We start from the raw sequence: 16,276 nt of genomic DNA, 5'->3' as shown, positions 1-16,276 counted from the left end.
ATAATTTAAAATAAAAAAACAATTTTATTTTACTTACTGACTTTATTACAAAATTTTGAGTTTCCCCGAAAGTTAATCTAGGAGGCCTCTCCCTAACAATATCTCTGTGGCGTTTTGCAAAAAAGGCCTAAGTTCACTTTTCCTAATTTTGTAAGAGAGTAAAATGAAAATAACAACGCAAAAAGAAAAAATCTTTCTCGCAGATCAGAATTTAAGAAACTTGAAATTTTAAAGACTGATTCCTAGTTAGCTTTCGATCAGAATTCACTGAAAATTTCCAAATTGCTGAATTACTCGTTACTTAGAAGACAAGGGACTAACGCTCTTTCTTACGCCCTTTTGGAACAATTTATAACTCAGTCAGAATTAATGATAAGCCCATTTTTAATAGACTAATCAATAGATCTCTTTGAGCTCTTTCGAACCATATGCTTAATTCATTTTGAAAAAAAAGTGGACTGAAGCCCATTTTTCAAAACGCCGCAGATTTTGGCAGTAGGTAAGATCAAGCACGTGGACACTTTTCGAATACTTTTGCCTCAAAAGGGATTTCCTCTCTGAAGAATCGGATCCATACCGTTGCTTGAAACATCTCTTTTTACATTTTTGTTAATTTTCCTTTAATTTTTGGATTAAAATAAAATAAAAACTTTATTTAATTTAAATTCAAGTTATATATTTGAAATATTTTGAAAGTCTTGTAAATTTCTAACAAACCCGGTAATCTCTAGTTGAATGTTACCTTACAAACCTTCTTCCAATTAGGTATTCTCCAACATTTTGAGTGCCAAAAGGTAACATTTCCTTAAAAGATTTTTCTCAATACTAATTATTAAGATTGGTCCCTCCCAAAAAACCCAAGATTGATCAAGATTTTTCTGAAGACTGCTCTGCAAGGTCCCTTCGCCCCTTCTCTAGATATATTTTGGCAGTAGGTAAGGTCAAGTACGTGAATATTCGAATGTTTTTGCCTCAAAAGAGATTCGGAAAATCATATTGCTGGTAAATTTTGGCATAAGAAATCTTGTAAATTTTTTATTTTTATAAATTAAAAAATTTTGTTTTTTTGTAGGTCGTGTAGTTTCTTTTTTTAACTGATAATCCATGACTTGTTCCACTTAGGTAGCCTACTACTTTTTTAATTGTCTAAGACAACTTTTCTTTACTAAGTTTTCCTTTATAAAATTTCCTTATAAAGTAAGTGCGTCGCTAATTGACAGTTCAACCAGTGGCGAAAACCCGACAAAGTTACAAATTACCAGGCTTACAGATTTATTGATTTATCGATTTTACTACTAGCGACAAACTTACCCATTTCTTTGATAATAACCACTACACATCCTTTGATTATATGGATTCTTCCTTGAATGTGCACAAGCTGCCCTTCAGGTACAGCACCATCTTTCTATTAAATAAGAAAATCATAAATAATAATAAACGGATAAAAAACGAAACAATAAAAAAAATGAGAATACAAATAAATAATAATAAAATTAAATAACAAAAAATTTCATTAAAGAGTTTCTTTCAAAGAGTCAAGTCAAAGAAAGAGATAGCTTTTCATTAAGTTCGCCTTTTTTTTATAAATATGAAAGCTAACTCTTCTTTTATTTTATATTTTAGGTTTCTTTTTACCTCCCGTCGTTCGTATTTTTAAGTGCCCCTAGTATCAGTTCTTGTGCTATATTATTGACAAGCAAGCTAGGAAAATCGACTTAGCAATCGACAATCAGAAAGCTGCCAGACCGTTATTTGAGAAGACAAGAAACAGCTGAACTTAAAAAGCAAATCAAGGCCGCTATTGCAAATTATTTATGGCTAGTAGATTTTAGCACTAAATTCAAATTATTATGCTCGTGACTTTAATAGAAATTTCGGCTTTGGCTTTTTTTAGTTTTTAATCAATGTTCAAGAGATGAATAGTGTTTTTAAAACCTTACAAAATCATGACTGCAACCCAATTCCCAATGCTATATCATTATAGCATTGCTTTCAATGCTTTCAATTAGATATTTATAACTCCCAAATTTTTGCCATCAAGGTATGGCTTTTGTCGTTAAAACACGGTTGCCCCAAATTTTTTGCAGTTAAAACTGCCGTTATGACACGGTTGACACAAGATTTTGCCGTTTTTGATGTAACTGTTAAAATTTTGTCATTAAGACAGGGTTGCCGCAATTTTTCATCGTTAAATCACGGTCAACACCAATTTTTGCAGTTAAGAAAGGGTTACCGGAAGTGTTCGCTGTTTTGTCGTAAAGATATGGTTTTTCATGAATAACTCCAATATACACGCAAAACACAAGAAGGAAAAGAAAAAAACCTGCATTAAAATATCTGTACCTGCAACACTGCAAATAAGTATTTCAATTATAGTCAAAAAACATAAAGCAAAATATCAAAGAGTGAAGCATAGCCAAAACAAAGATAAAAAAGGTTTGTTTTCAAAATGGACCAAAAGTAGAAATTATTTTTTTTTTTTTTAGAATCTATGAATATAAGCAAAAGCGAAAAAAAGGCAAAACGGATTTGGTCATTGTAATTCTACATCTTGAACTTTTTTTTATTTTATATCAAGTAATTTGCTCGCTTTTACACCGAATATGGAAGTAGCTCATTTTTGCAATGAGGTAGAACTTGTCATTTCTGAACCAAAACTTCCCTTGTTTTTGTACCAGGCCACGATTTAGCTCATTTTTTCACCGAGACAGAAATTACGGCGATTTTGAACATGGTCTTTTGCATCAAGCCAAGTCTTGACTCATATTTACACCGACTCTGGACTTAACTCGTCTTTATGCTGAATTTGAATTTAGTTTGCTTTTAAAACGAATAAGGACATAGCTCATTTACTGAAACACGACTTCACTCGTTTTTGCTCCAAATTAGGATCTGTCTGTACCTTGGACTTCACGTATTTTTCACTAAGTCATGACTAAACTTGTTTTCACAAGGTGTCACTGAAATTCTGCAACATGGTCTTAGACCGTTTTTAAAATGAGCCAGGGCTTAGCTAGCTTTTTTAAAGAATCCTGACTTGGCTTATTTTGTACCGGGTCAGGACTTAGTTCCCGTCCCACCGAATCACTAAAAATCCACAACTAGGAGTTGGGTCACTTTCACACAGAGTCAGCACTTAACTCGTTTTCCCCCTGCACCATTAAAATTCAACAGTTTGAACTTGTTTTTGAACCGAGTCCAGAAATGGCTCATTATTGTTCTGAATCATGACTTAGCTCATTTTCGCACGATTCCAGTCTATAGCTAAGATTTCATTCGATTTTTGCACTGATACTGAGGACCCTCTCATGAGTCTGGTTTAAGCTCAAAAATGAAGTGGTCAAGGGAAAAATAATACGTGGAAGATATACCATTATTTACTTAGTCACCAGTACTGCACTGAAATTCGCCATAGAATTTACATAGCTCATGCCAATCCTACACAATTTGACTTTAGCGGTACATCGAAATATTTCTTCAGGGTGGAGCTTAGGGTTTCTTCAGGATATTTTGAAACTGGCATTAAGTATAATAACATCAGTTTATTCTTGACCCACATAATTGACATGTGGATTGAGCCAGATGCGCTGCGAATAAGATAATGTCCAACAACCACAAGATTTGCTAAAAGTTTTCCTCAATAAACGTCATAGGATGCTCCTTTTACTGACTGTATGTCAAACAATAAACTGTATGAAAATTGTGGTTTGACCCCACTTTCTAGGGTTACAATGACAGAAACGCTAAGATGGTTAGGCCACGTTATATGGATGGAGGATGACAGATAACCAACGATTATAGACTTGTTCTTTTACTCATCTTTGTGCTAAGATCTTACATCTTTTGACAAAGAACGTTTAAAAGTGAAATCTTAGTACTAAGATCTTACATCTTATGGCGTTCTTTTGCAAACGTCTTTCATCATTCTGCTCTGGTCAGCGGTCTAAGAACAATGATAAATATATTATCAAAGATCTCTCATCATCTTACCTTTTTGATTTGAGAATAATATGCAGAGAAATGAATTTATGTTATGCTTCATTGATGTTTAATTTTTTTTTTTATTTGTACTGTTTTTTTCTTGTTTTTTTTATCTCAGTAAGTAATTGGCTATTGTTCTCTGAGTTTGTGATCCATATATACTCACTTAATTACTGGCCAAGGAGCCTTTGGGCGGGACTAGCACAGTGTATTATTGTATGTGTATTGATAATGAATAAAATCTTATCGTATTGTTCTATTGTCCTATGTTCTATTTCTATTTCTATTATTATTATTATTTATTATTTATTATATTTCTATTATCTATTTCCATTATTCTATTTCTATGTTTCTATGTTTCTATGTTCTATGTTCTATTGTTCTATTTACCGGAAAAATAGCGTCCTTCACACTTTTTGCTACCATCAGAGAGCTGTGACATCTTAGAACAACGATGAACAAAAGAACGGAAATTTTTGCAGAAAAATTTGAGATCTTAGAGCAAAAGAACGGCCCTTATGCCTTTAGACCATCCATCTCAGGCCAAACAAAAAAACAGGTCGTCACAGAATAAGGTGGGAAACGGTTATACGAACGGAATCAAAGGAAGCTGCAACCTCATGAGAGGGGGTAAAGAGTGAAGCTTCCAATAGGCTGGAATGAAGAAGGAATGTGCACAGTATTATTGGCCTCAGGCGGCATTGTCATTAGTAACAGTATAGGCGCATTAAAAAAACGTGAAGCTCACATTTACCAATACTAAGGTAAAGACCAATCTTAGAAAAAAGATAGAAAACTTATAAACCATGGCAAATAGACCTTGCTTTTTTTACACAAAAGTAAAAGAACATCTGCATAAATGAGATAAAGAACATCTGTAAGTACAGTGAAAAATTTTGTACCGATACCAAAAATACCCATTTTCCATATACTAAGTGAAGAAAACCCTCCTGCACCCCAAAATGAACAAATTTTGAGATGAAATTTTGAGATGAAAAAAAAATTTGAGATAGCCATTTTGAGATGTTGTAAATAATGAACACAATCTTAAACCCCAATGTATCTAAACCTGGCTCAAGTATCTAGTGTTTTATGCCTATCAATCTATTGCGAATCCAGAGCTAATGACTCAAAAAAAAATTTGAGCTAGCCATTCTGAGATGTTGTAAATAATGAACACAATTTTAAACCCCGATGTATCTAAACCTGGCTCAAGTATCTAGTGTTTTATGCCTATCAATCCATTGCGAATCCAGAGCTAATGACTCAAAAAAAAAATTTGAGCTAGCCATTTTGAGATATTGTAAATAATGAACACAATCTTAAACCCCGATGTATCTAAACCTGGCTCAAGTATCAAGTGTTTTATGCCTATCAATCTATTGCGAATCCAGAGCTAATGACTCACAACCCTTTTTATAGGGAGGGGAATATTCTACTTAAAATTATCATTATATTCTTTAGCGATGCTTCTCACGACAAAGGTCCTTGCGTCAACCCTGGGGACCACTGGGATTGAAATGTGGCAGCGGGCAGGATTCGACCTTGATCCTGATGAATTCCAGGCAAGGCTTTATTCAATGCATTGTTATGAGGTAGAAGTAAATGGCCACAGGAATTAGGATACTCCAAGATAGCTCTCTACTTAAGATGGCTCTGGCAACACAGTTTTAAACTATCTAGAATAGTCAAATCTAAAAAACTTAAATTGGAAATACCATGCCCTTACTTCGTTGGAAAAAAAAACAATATGCCCATAATCATGTTGATATGTACACATGCAAATACAACCATTGAATAGCAGCCATCCCCCCATACTGCGAGGTAAATCTCTCTTGATATTAGTCGGCAGGCCTCCAGAAACTTAAAAATAGAGGCCTAAAGCTGAATTTTTTACACGTTTTGATCCTCGCCCCAGAAAATATCCCCCTTAATGTTTAGACTTAAATGCACCAATGATGGCAAGAATGTGCAGACAAGAAAAAAAACAAAGCCTCTTACTTAGGCAGCGCAATCGCGCAGCCTAAGTAAAGAATGATGTTGGCACAAAGTATTATTTATTATTATTAATTAAAACACCTTTTTCCACAAAATAAGTTTTTCAAAGAAAAGTAAAGAAGTCCATTAAACCAAAAATGAGCAAAAACAAAATCACAAAATCTACCAACCGTGAAACTACCACAAATCAGCATCGATAAATAAATGAAACCCAAAACAAACAGAAATTGCAACAAAAAAACAAGTAAAACTCAAAACGAACCGAAATTAACATGAGTAGGGCTCAAAACCCCTATGCCTTCCCAAGGCAAGAACATAATTTGTACTTTACTGAAAAAATGTAAATGTTTTTACTTTTATAACTTTAATAAGTCAAATAATATTAACATTTTGATTAATAAATATCAGTATATGTATATTAAATTGACATTGCACATTCATTTATATTTTTACAGTAAAGTGCAAATTATGTTCGGGCCTTGGGAAGGCATTGGGGTTTTGAGACCAATTCACGTTAGTTTCTGCTCGTTTAGAGTTTGATTCGGTTATTTATTGTAATTTCTGTTCGTTTTGGGTTTCATTTATTTATCGACTCTGATTTGTGGTATCTTCATGTTTGGTAGATTATTTTATTTTGATTTTGCTCATTTTTGGTTTAATGGAGTTCTTTACTTTTCTTTGAAAAACTTATTTTGTGGAAAAAAATTTTTTCATTAATTTCTGTTTGTTTTATATTGACATAGTCTTTTCAGGGATACAGAAAATAATACTTAAAATCTTTTCGTTTTTTTAAGAGTTTATAGTTTGGCCAGCTCTTTGTATGCTGGAGAAAAATTTTCAGCAATTTTTAACAACATACACCCTTTTAAAAAATTGGACACAAATAGTACTGTTTAATTTAGTTTCATACCTCCTCTAGTTGATCTGAAATAGAAAACTTGATACCATTCGCCAAAACAATCTGTTTAATTTCTTTGATAGCTTGGATACACTTACGCTATTTTGATTTGGTTAAATTTTAAGAGCAGAAGTAGTCCCTAAAGGTTGGAAATAATCCTCTAAGTGGTTCTTGGGATACTGTTAAGATGCCTTATAGGGAATTATCATTAACACTGTGCATTGTCATTTAATCTCAAGGCAACATTTGGTTTTGAAACACAATGGGCAAATGGGAGGGTGGACTTGGTAGGGAGACTAATTGCTCTCTAATTCGTTTCGACTATAAAAAAGGGCATTAACCCTTTCCATTTTCAATCAAATGAGCCCTTCTCGAAGTTATTACGACAACTCCTTCGATATAAAGTGCCCTGGTCTAAAAAAAAAAAAAAAAAAAAAAAAAAAAAAAAATACATTGTATCCACATCGATCTTTAATATAAAAATGTCAAGCCTTCCAATCACTTTCGACTAATAAAAAGGGCACTAGCCCTTTCAATTCCCAGTCGAATGACCCTTTTCGAGTTTTTACGACAACGCTTTCTATAAACACCTTATATACCCCCAGGGCATAAATTACAACCCTTGCCCTGAGGGCTCTGAGAGGGATGTCATCCTCAAAGACCTAATTTCTAGAATTTTCAACTACGTTGAAGGAAATTGCTATCTCAAAATTTTGATTGGATGTGTTTGGGGAAAGCCCTTTTTAATTTCTAATCGAATGAGCCCTTTTTGAAGAGTCTACGACAACGCTTTCTATAAAAACCTTATATGCCCCAGGACATAACTTACAACCCTTGCCCTGAGGGCTGTGAGGGGATTGTCATCCTCAAATACACAATTTCCGGACCTTTCAACTACATTGAACAAAATGGTTATCTCAAAATTTTGATTGAATGTGTTTGGGGAAGTGGTGGGCGTGAGAAGGGGGTTACTTGCCCTTCAATCAATTTCGACTATTAAAAATGGCAGTAGTCGGTTCAACTTCAAATCGAATGATTCCTTTTTGAATTTTCTACGACAACGATTTCTAAAAAAAAAAAAAACTTTATATGCTCCAAGGACATAACTTACAACCCTTGCCCCGAAGTCGTTGGGGGGAGTGCCTATCTCAAAAACATAAGTTCATGACTTTTTAGCTACGTCGAACAAAACGGCTATCTAAAATTTTGACGGGATGCGTTTGGGGTAATGGTGTGTGTGAGAGGGGTGTTAGTTATCCTCCAATCGCTTTCGACTATTAAAAAGTGCACAAGCCCTTCTAATTTCCAATCGAATGAGCCCTTTTGGAAGTTTCTACAACATTACTATCTATAAAAACCTTACATACCCCCAGGGCATAACTTAAAACCCTTGCCCCGAGCGCTCTGAGGGGGTTATCATCCTCAAAGGCCTAATTTCTAAGACTTTTAACTAAGCCACAATATATAGAGCAGTCTCCATGCTGCAGACTTTATGATAAAGCCAAACCCATGGACTTCAGAAACAGGACTACCGAGAAACACTACGGTACAGCATTCTTTTGAATTTTAATTACTGGAAGTCAAATCAAACCCCATATATCCGCAAAAAAACTAATACAGACAGCCCTCCTGAAATTGGGCAGAATGGCTCCAGACAATTAAAAGTGAAACGGCTAGAAACACAGTTTTAGCGTATTCGATCCTTGATGGGGAGGGGAAAACCTTCCTCTTCAGGGTTAATCCAAAATGTACATATGACGGCAATGGTTTATTTACAAGAAAAAAAATAAGCCCCCTTTCACCATAACATATAGAGCAGTCTCCATGCTCCAGACTTTATGATAAAGCCAAACCCATGGACTTCAGAAACAGGAATACCAAGAAACACTACAGAATTCTTTTGAATTTTAATTACTGGATGTCAAATAAAACCCCATATATCCGCAAAAAAACTAATACAGACAGCCCTCCTGAAATTGGGCAGAATGGCTCCAGACAATTAAAAGTGAAACGGCTAGAAACACAGTTTTAGCGTATTCGATCCTTGATGGGGAGGGGAAAACCTTCCTCTTCAGGGTTAATCCAAAATGTACATATGACGGCAATGGTTTATTTACAAGAAAAAAAATAAGCCCCCTTTCACCATAACATATAGAGCAGTCTCCATGCTCCAGACTTTATGATAAAGCCAAACCCATGGACTTCAGAAACAGGAATACCAAGAAACACTACAGAATTCTTTTGAATTTTAATTACTGGAAGTCAAATCAAACCCCATATATACACAATAAAACTAATACAGATGGCCCTCATAAAATTGGTCAAAAGGCCTCCAGACAATTAAAAGTGAGACGGCTAGAAACACAGTTTTAACATATTCGATCCTTGATGGGGACAGAAAATTCCTCCCCTTCAGGGTTAATCCTAAATGTATGTATGATGGCAATGGTTTATATGCAACAAAAAATAAGCCCCTTTTTACCATAATATAGAGCAGTCTCCATGCTGCAGACTTTATGATAAAGCCAAACCCATGGACTTCAGAAACAGGAATACCAAGAGACACTACAGCATTCTTCTGAATTTTAATTACTGGAAGTCAAATCAAATCCTCAATAAACACAGTACAATTAGTCTATTACAAACAGGCTTCCTGAAGCCGATCATTAGGCCCCCAGAAAATTAAAAAAGGGGGCAAGAACCGCAATTTTCACGTTTTTTATCCTTAAAGGGGAGGGGCAATCCCTTCCTTTCATCCTTGAATTCGTATTCCTCAAAGGAAGAGGAAAATCCCTCTCCTTCAGGGTTAACATAAATGTATTTATGAAGGCAAAGGATTTTGTACAAGAAAAAAAAATAATCCATATTTTACCATAGTATATACTGCAGTCTCATGCTTCAGACCTTATGGACTTTAGAAACAGGACTAACCAGAAACATTCCAGCATTCCATTGAATTTTAGAGATTGAAAATCAAATCCTCAACAAAAGCAGTATAACTATTGAAGACAGCCCTCCTGAAACAGGTCGGAAGGTCTCCAAAAAATTAAATAGCAGGGTTACTATAAACGCATTTTTACATATTCTAATACGTGAAAGAAGGGAAACCCCTTCCCAACATTCGTGAAGGGAATGGGACAATCCCTCCCCTTCAGGGTTAAGTCTAAATGTATCTATGATGGCAAGGATTCTTGTATAAGAAAAAAAAAAACTTTATTTCCCTAATATTTACAGCGGCCTCCATGTGCTGCAGAGCTGCAGACCTTATAATAAAGCAAAGCACAAGGACTTCATAAACAGGAATACCAAGAAACACTACAGCTTTCTGTCGAATTTAGACAGTGGAAGTTGAATCAAATCCTCAATAAACACAGTACAATTATTGCAGACAGACTTCCTAAAACTGATCATTAGGCCTCCAGAAAATTAAAAAATAGGGGTCTAGAAACGCAGTTTTTATGTATCTTGAGCCTTGAACGGAAGTGAGAATCCCTCCTTTTCATCCTTGAATTTGTGTCCCTGAAAGGAAGGAAAACAAATTACGAGACTTTTTGCCATAATATATACAGCAGCTTCCATGTGCTGTAGACCTTATGATTAAACCAAGAAATTGAACTTCAGAAATAGTACTGCAGCATTTTTCTAAGTACTAGATACCGGAAGTAAAATCAAATCCTCAATAAATACAGCATAGCTGTTGTAGACTGGTCTCCTGAAATTGTTCAGAATGTCTCCGGAAAATTTTAAAATGGGGGGCTAGAAAAGTACTTTTTACATCTTTTTTTATCCTTACCATAGACAAATTTTCACCCTCCAGGGGTAAACCTAAATACATAATGGCAAGAATTTTTATGAAATAAAAAATTTAAGCCACTTTTTACCATAATCTATACAGCAGTCTCCATATGCTGCAGACCTTATGACAAAACCCAAAACATGGACTTCAGAAAGAGGACGACCAAGAAACACTACAGCATTCTTCTGAATTTTAGACAGTGGAAGTTGAATCAAATCACCAATAAATAAAGTACATTTATTGCAAACAGCTTCTGGTACTACCTCTCTCCTCTTCTTCATCTTGCTTCATATATGTTGGATAGAAATCTTCAAATATATCCAAAATGGATTGCCGACGAATGATTTCATGATTTTCCATTGCTGAGCCTGCAAAACAAAAGAAATACCAAATCTGTTAATAAATATTAACATTTATCAATATCTCTGTCCTTATTGCACTAGAATATTTCAATACAACTGTCTTGGTTTTAGAAAATTCTATTTACAAAACTCAAACTATGCAAAACTTAACAGAGGAAAACTCACACTGACTTTAATTTAGCTCTAACAAAACTCAACACAACAAAACTTGAACAAAGTAAAATTCAATCCAGTAAAATTCAGTTCCAGCTAAATTAACTAAAATTCAACAAAGTGAAATTCAACCCAGTAAAATTCAGTTTCAGCTAAATTACGTAGAATTCAACAAAGTAAAATTCAACCAAGTAAAATTCAGTTCCAGCTAAATTAAGCAAAATTCAACAGAATGAAATTCAACCAAACAAAATTCAGTTCCAGCTAAATTAGGTAAAATTCAACGCAGTAAAATCCAGTTCCAGCTAAATTAAGCAAAATTCAACAAATTAAAATTCAACCCAGTAAAATTCAGTTCCGGCTAAATTATGCAAAATTCAACAAAGTAAAATTCAACCAAGTAAAATTCAGTTCCAGCTAAATTAAGTAAAATTCAACAAAATGAAATTCAACCCATTAAAATTCAGTTCCAGCTAAATTAGGTAAAATTCAACCCAGTAAAATTCAGTTCCAGCTAAATTAAGTAAAATTCAATAAAGTAAAATTCAACCCTGTAAAATTCAGTTCCAACTAAATTAAGCAAAATTCAACAAAGTAAAATTCAGTTCCAGCTAAATTAAGTAAAATTCAATTACTAAAACTAAATTCAATTGCTAGACATCCTACCATGGGGATGACACACTATGTGACAACTTACTATGGGAACAACTCATCATGACAGATAGAAGAAGTGACAAAACAGGAGTAAAATTATCAAAGCTTTCAATGTGATATAGAATGATGACAAATCTTGGGTCAAGGGACACCCTAATTCAGAAACTTATCCTTGGTTGGGGATATAGGTTCCCAAAAAATTGGCTCAAAAACGATTTTCCAATCAGCTCAAAACTTTTCGGGATTATTTTTTGTCAAGAGGACCTAGAGGACGGATAGAAAAGGTATCAAAGGGCCCATAATACAGGCTGAATAGATTTGCAATGTCTAATGGTTTGAAACTTGCACCTGTTAGCCCATGGGACAAGAAAACCTTAATGTAGAACACACATTTATAGCCCCCCTCCCCCCTCATCAAAACGAGGCTTTAAAAAGGCGCCACCAATTCCATCCCTTTAAAACTATATCATTAAGCCTTGGACTACAAGACTTCAAAGTGTAAAAAAGATAAATAATAACAGCAGTTTGTCCACAAATGAGTAAAAGCCATTGCTTGGGGCCATCATTCCTCAACTGTACCAAACCCAAGGACGAGACTTAAACAATAGGGGGAAATATATTGTCAATACATATTCTTGGATGATGAATCACATTCCTGGGCATGGCTGTATTATTAAGTATTCTAACCCAAAACCTAACGAACTGTACTTCTGATGTTTAAGGAGGACCAGCATGTAGATTGTACTTAACTCTTACATGTCCATTTAGTTAGTAAAAATAAGTAAGAAAGATAATATAAGTAACTGAACATATTCTTTCAAGGCATACAAGTAGAGAAGAGGGAGGGGTAGGAACTTTAAAATAAAATGGACCCAAAAACGGCCAACAGGCTTTTTTTCCAAAGGGCATAATGTTCAAAAAATACAATTCTTGGCCATCTATCAGCCTTCATTTGCAGAATGTGCCCTAGCCATATCAACTATTTTCTCATTATAGCCCCAGAAAGCAGGATTGAACCACATCTTTTGTAGCCTACATCATACTGCTTAAAATACACTCAATCAATTGGGTACCCAAAGCAATCCTAAAAGGACTAAATTGAAATTCTATATGGCAAAAATATTTGAACTAATGATATAAGTTACATAAAGAAAATGTAGGCCAATCTAATAGCCTAACAGTGATGAAATCGAGTTTATAGTTGGTATGAAAAAACATCTTGGAAAGTTCCAGGTAAGAAGCTTCTTAGTATCATGGAAAAAGTTGAGTTAGGTTATGCTGGATATAAAAATATTTTAACTTAATTCTGGAGTCTCTTTTTTCACCGGTTCTATTCTCTGAAAATACATTAGGGCCGTTTTTTCCCTCATCAAAGTGCTAAAAACTTACATCTTTTGTCAGAAAACCCATAAAAGTGAAATCTTTGAAAAAAGATATTACATCTTTGGTCGTTTTTGTACAAAAGTCTTTAATCATTATGCTCTGATCAGCGGTCTGAGAACAATGATGAGTAGATCATCAAAGTTCTCTCATCATTGTTCTATATGGCAAAACAGTGGCGGTCTTCACACTTTTTACTAACATCAGTGAGCTGTAAGATCTTAGAACAAAGATGAGTTAAAAAACGATAATCTTTGCAGAAAGATGTAAGATCTTAGTTGTAAGATCTTAGTGCTAAAAAACGGCCCTATTATCTATTACTTCAGCAGGATTTTAAGTCATTTGAAGGCAGTTTTCCAAAATTTAAGAAATGAATTTACAAATCATTAAAACCTTACAAATTTGAATTGAGCAGAGGTATTAGGTTTAAGGCACTTTGACATCATTAAAGGGGGGAGGGCTAAGATGCTGTCGTCATGGTAATGAAAATTATATTTGGAAAAGGTATAGAAAAAGGAATAAAAACTGTTCTTGGTAATTTAGAAGTTTTTTTCTTTTACTTAGCAAGATATAATGTGAATACACTGTTCAATGTGTATTTCAAAACATATTAATTGGTACCTTCAAAGAATTTGTTTTGAGCCCTTAAATGAACCAATAAAGTAGTACCATGTTCCTTATTTTTGACAGTAGAAAATGGTATCAACCTTACCCCTCCCCCCAAACAAAAGAAAAAAAATGTCTAACTTCTAAAAAAAGGAATGGTAACACAAATGCATTTTTTTTATACAGACCCCCCCCCCCCAACAAAATTTCCCGAATACTAAAAATACACCATAAAATACTAAAACCTACAAAATCAAAAATAAAATACTCAAAAACAACCATAAAAAGTTACCCATACAGAAAACTAGCTTAACCGCTGTGTGTTGCTGCAATCTCAAAAGAAATAAATTTCAAGGAAAATCCCATCAGAGAAAAAAAAACCTCCTGGGAGAATTCTTCTTTTGTGTTTATAACAATTATATTTCAAAGTTTATATGTATCATAGGCAGCAAAATCGCGCTGTCTAAGTAAAGAACACTGTTGGCACAATGAATTATTTTTTTTTCCATACGAGGACACTTCGTATCAAAGGAGTTGTCATATAAACATGCAAAAGGACTCGTTTGATTGGAAATGAGAGTGGCTAGTGCCCTTTTTAATAGTCGAAAGTGATTGGAAGGCACTTAACACTTCTTCCACGCCCACCATTTACCCAAACACATCCAATCAAAATTTTGAGATAACCAATTTGTTCTACATAGTTGATTTCCAAGTAGAAATTAAGTTTTGAGGAGTACACTCCCCCAGAGCCCTCAGGGCAAGGGTTGTAAGTTATGCCCTGGGGGCATATAAGATTTTTATAGAAAGCATTGTTGTAGAAACTTCAAAAAAGGCTCATTTTGATTGGAAATTCGAAGGGCTAGTGCCCTTTTTAATATTCAAAAGTGATTGGAGGGCAACTAACCCCTTCTCACACCCAACATTTCTCCAAACACTTGAAAATCTAAATTTTGAGATAGCCATTTTGTTCAACATAGTTGAAAATTCTGGAAATTTGGTCTTTGAGGATGACCACCCCATCACAGCCCTCAGGGCAAAGGTTGTAAGTTATGCCCCAGGGGCATATAAGGTTTTTACAGAAATCATTTCTGTAGGAACTTCAAAAAGGGCTAATTCGATTAGAAAATGGAAGGGCTAGTGCCGTTTTTAAAAATCGAAAGTGATTGGAGGGCAACTAACCCCCTCTCACGCCCACCTTTTCCCCAAACACATCCAATCAAAATTTTGAAATAGCCATTTTGATCAACGTAGTTGAAAGTTCTGGAAATTAGGTCTTTGAGGATGACAACCCAACCACAGCCCTCATGGCAAGGGTTGTGAGTTATGTCCTGGGGGCATAGCCTATAAGGTTTAAATTGAAAGATTTATCGTAGAAACTTGAAAAAGGGCTCATTTGATTGGAAATTCAAAGGGCTAGTGCCCTTTTTAATAGCCTAGTTGAAAGAGATTGGAGGGCAACTAACCCCCCTCTCACACCAACCTTTTGGTCTTTTACAGAAGCGGTCTTTTACAGAAAGCGTTGTCATAGAAACTTCAAAAAGGGCTCATTTGATTAGAAATTGAAATGTCAAGTGCCCTTTTTAATAGTCGAAAGTGATTAGAAGGCAACGAAGTCCACATTTTATCCAGACACATCCAATCAAAATTATGAGATAGCCATTTTGTTCAAAGTAGTTGAAAGGTCTGGAAATTATATCTTTAAGGATGACACTCCCCCCAGAACCCTAAGGGTAAGTGTTGTAAGTTATGCTCTGGGGGCATATAAGGTTTAAATTGAAAGATTTATTGTAGAAACTTGAAAAGGGCTCATTTGATTGGAAATTCAAAGGGCTAGTGCCCTTTTTAATAGCCTAGTTGAAAGAGATTGGAGGGCAACTAACCCCCCTCTCACACCAACCTTTTCCCCAAACATATCCAATCAAAATTTTTAGATTGCCATTTTGTTCAACGTAAATAAAGGTTTTAAAAATTGGGTCTTAGAGAATGATAACCTCTTCAGGGCCCTCAGGGCAAGGGTTGTAACTTATACCCTAGGGGCATGTAAGGTTTTAATAGATAGCAATGTTGTAAAAACTTCAAAAAGGGTTCATTCAATTGGAAATTAGAAGGGTTTTTAATAGTCGAAAGTGATTGGAGGGCAAGTAACCCCCCTCTCACGCCCACCATTTCCTCAAACACATCCAATCAAAATTTTGAGATAGCCATATTGTTCAAATTAGTTGAAATGTCTGGAAATTATGTCTTTGAGGCAAGGGTTGCCCTCGTGGCAAGGGTTGTAAGTTTTGCCCTGGGGGCATATAAGGTTTTTCAGAAAGTTTTTCAACTTCAAAAAGGACTCATTCAGTTGGAAATTGAAAGGGCTAGTGCCCTATTTATAATCGAAATTGAATGGAAGGCAACTAACCCCCCCTCTCATGCCCACCATTTCCCCAAACACATAAAAATCAA

At 34.9% G+C, this 16,276-nt stretch overlaps 1 long non-coding RNA gene across 1 annotated transcript; it reads right to left on the bottom strand.

Annotated features, from left to right (window-relative positions):
- Nucleotides 1-1,317: 1,317 nt before the first annotated feature.
- LOC148940314 (uncharacterized) lies at nucleotides 1,318-11,037 on the bottom strand. Its single transcript, XR_016143485.1, has 2 exons — nucleotides 10,759-11,037; nucleotides 1,318-1,405 (listed from the first exon to the last, which is right to left on the bottom strand). It is a non-coding gene; the product is annotated as an uncharacterized LOC148940314 (long non-coding RNA).
- Between the last annotated feature and the right edge of the window lie 5,239 nt (nucleotides 11,038-16,276).

Source organism: Artemia sp. Qi Xiang Cuo, chromosome 20, assembly GCF_049724085.1.
Source record: "Artemia sp. Qi Xiang Cuo chromosome 20, ASM4972408v1, whole genome shotgun sequence".
In the NCBI taxonomy this organism is placed as follows: Eukaryota; Metazoa; Arthropoda; class Branchiopoda; order Anostraca; family Artemiidae; genus Artemia; species Artemia sp. Qi Xiang Cuo.
The sequence above is the reverse complement of the archived record's forward strand: the minus strand, read 5'-3'. Positions and strand labels throughout refer to the sequence as shown.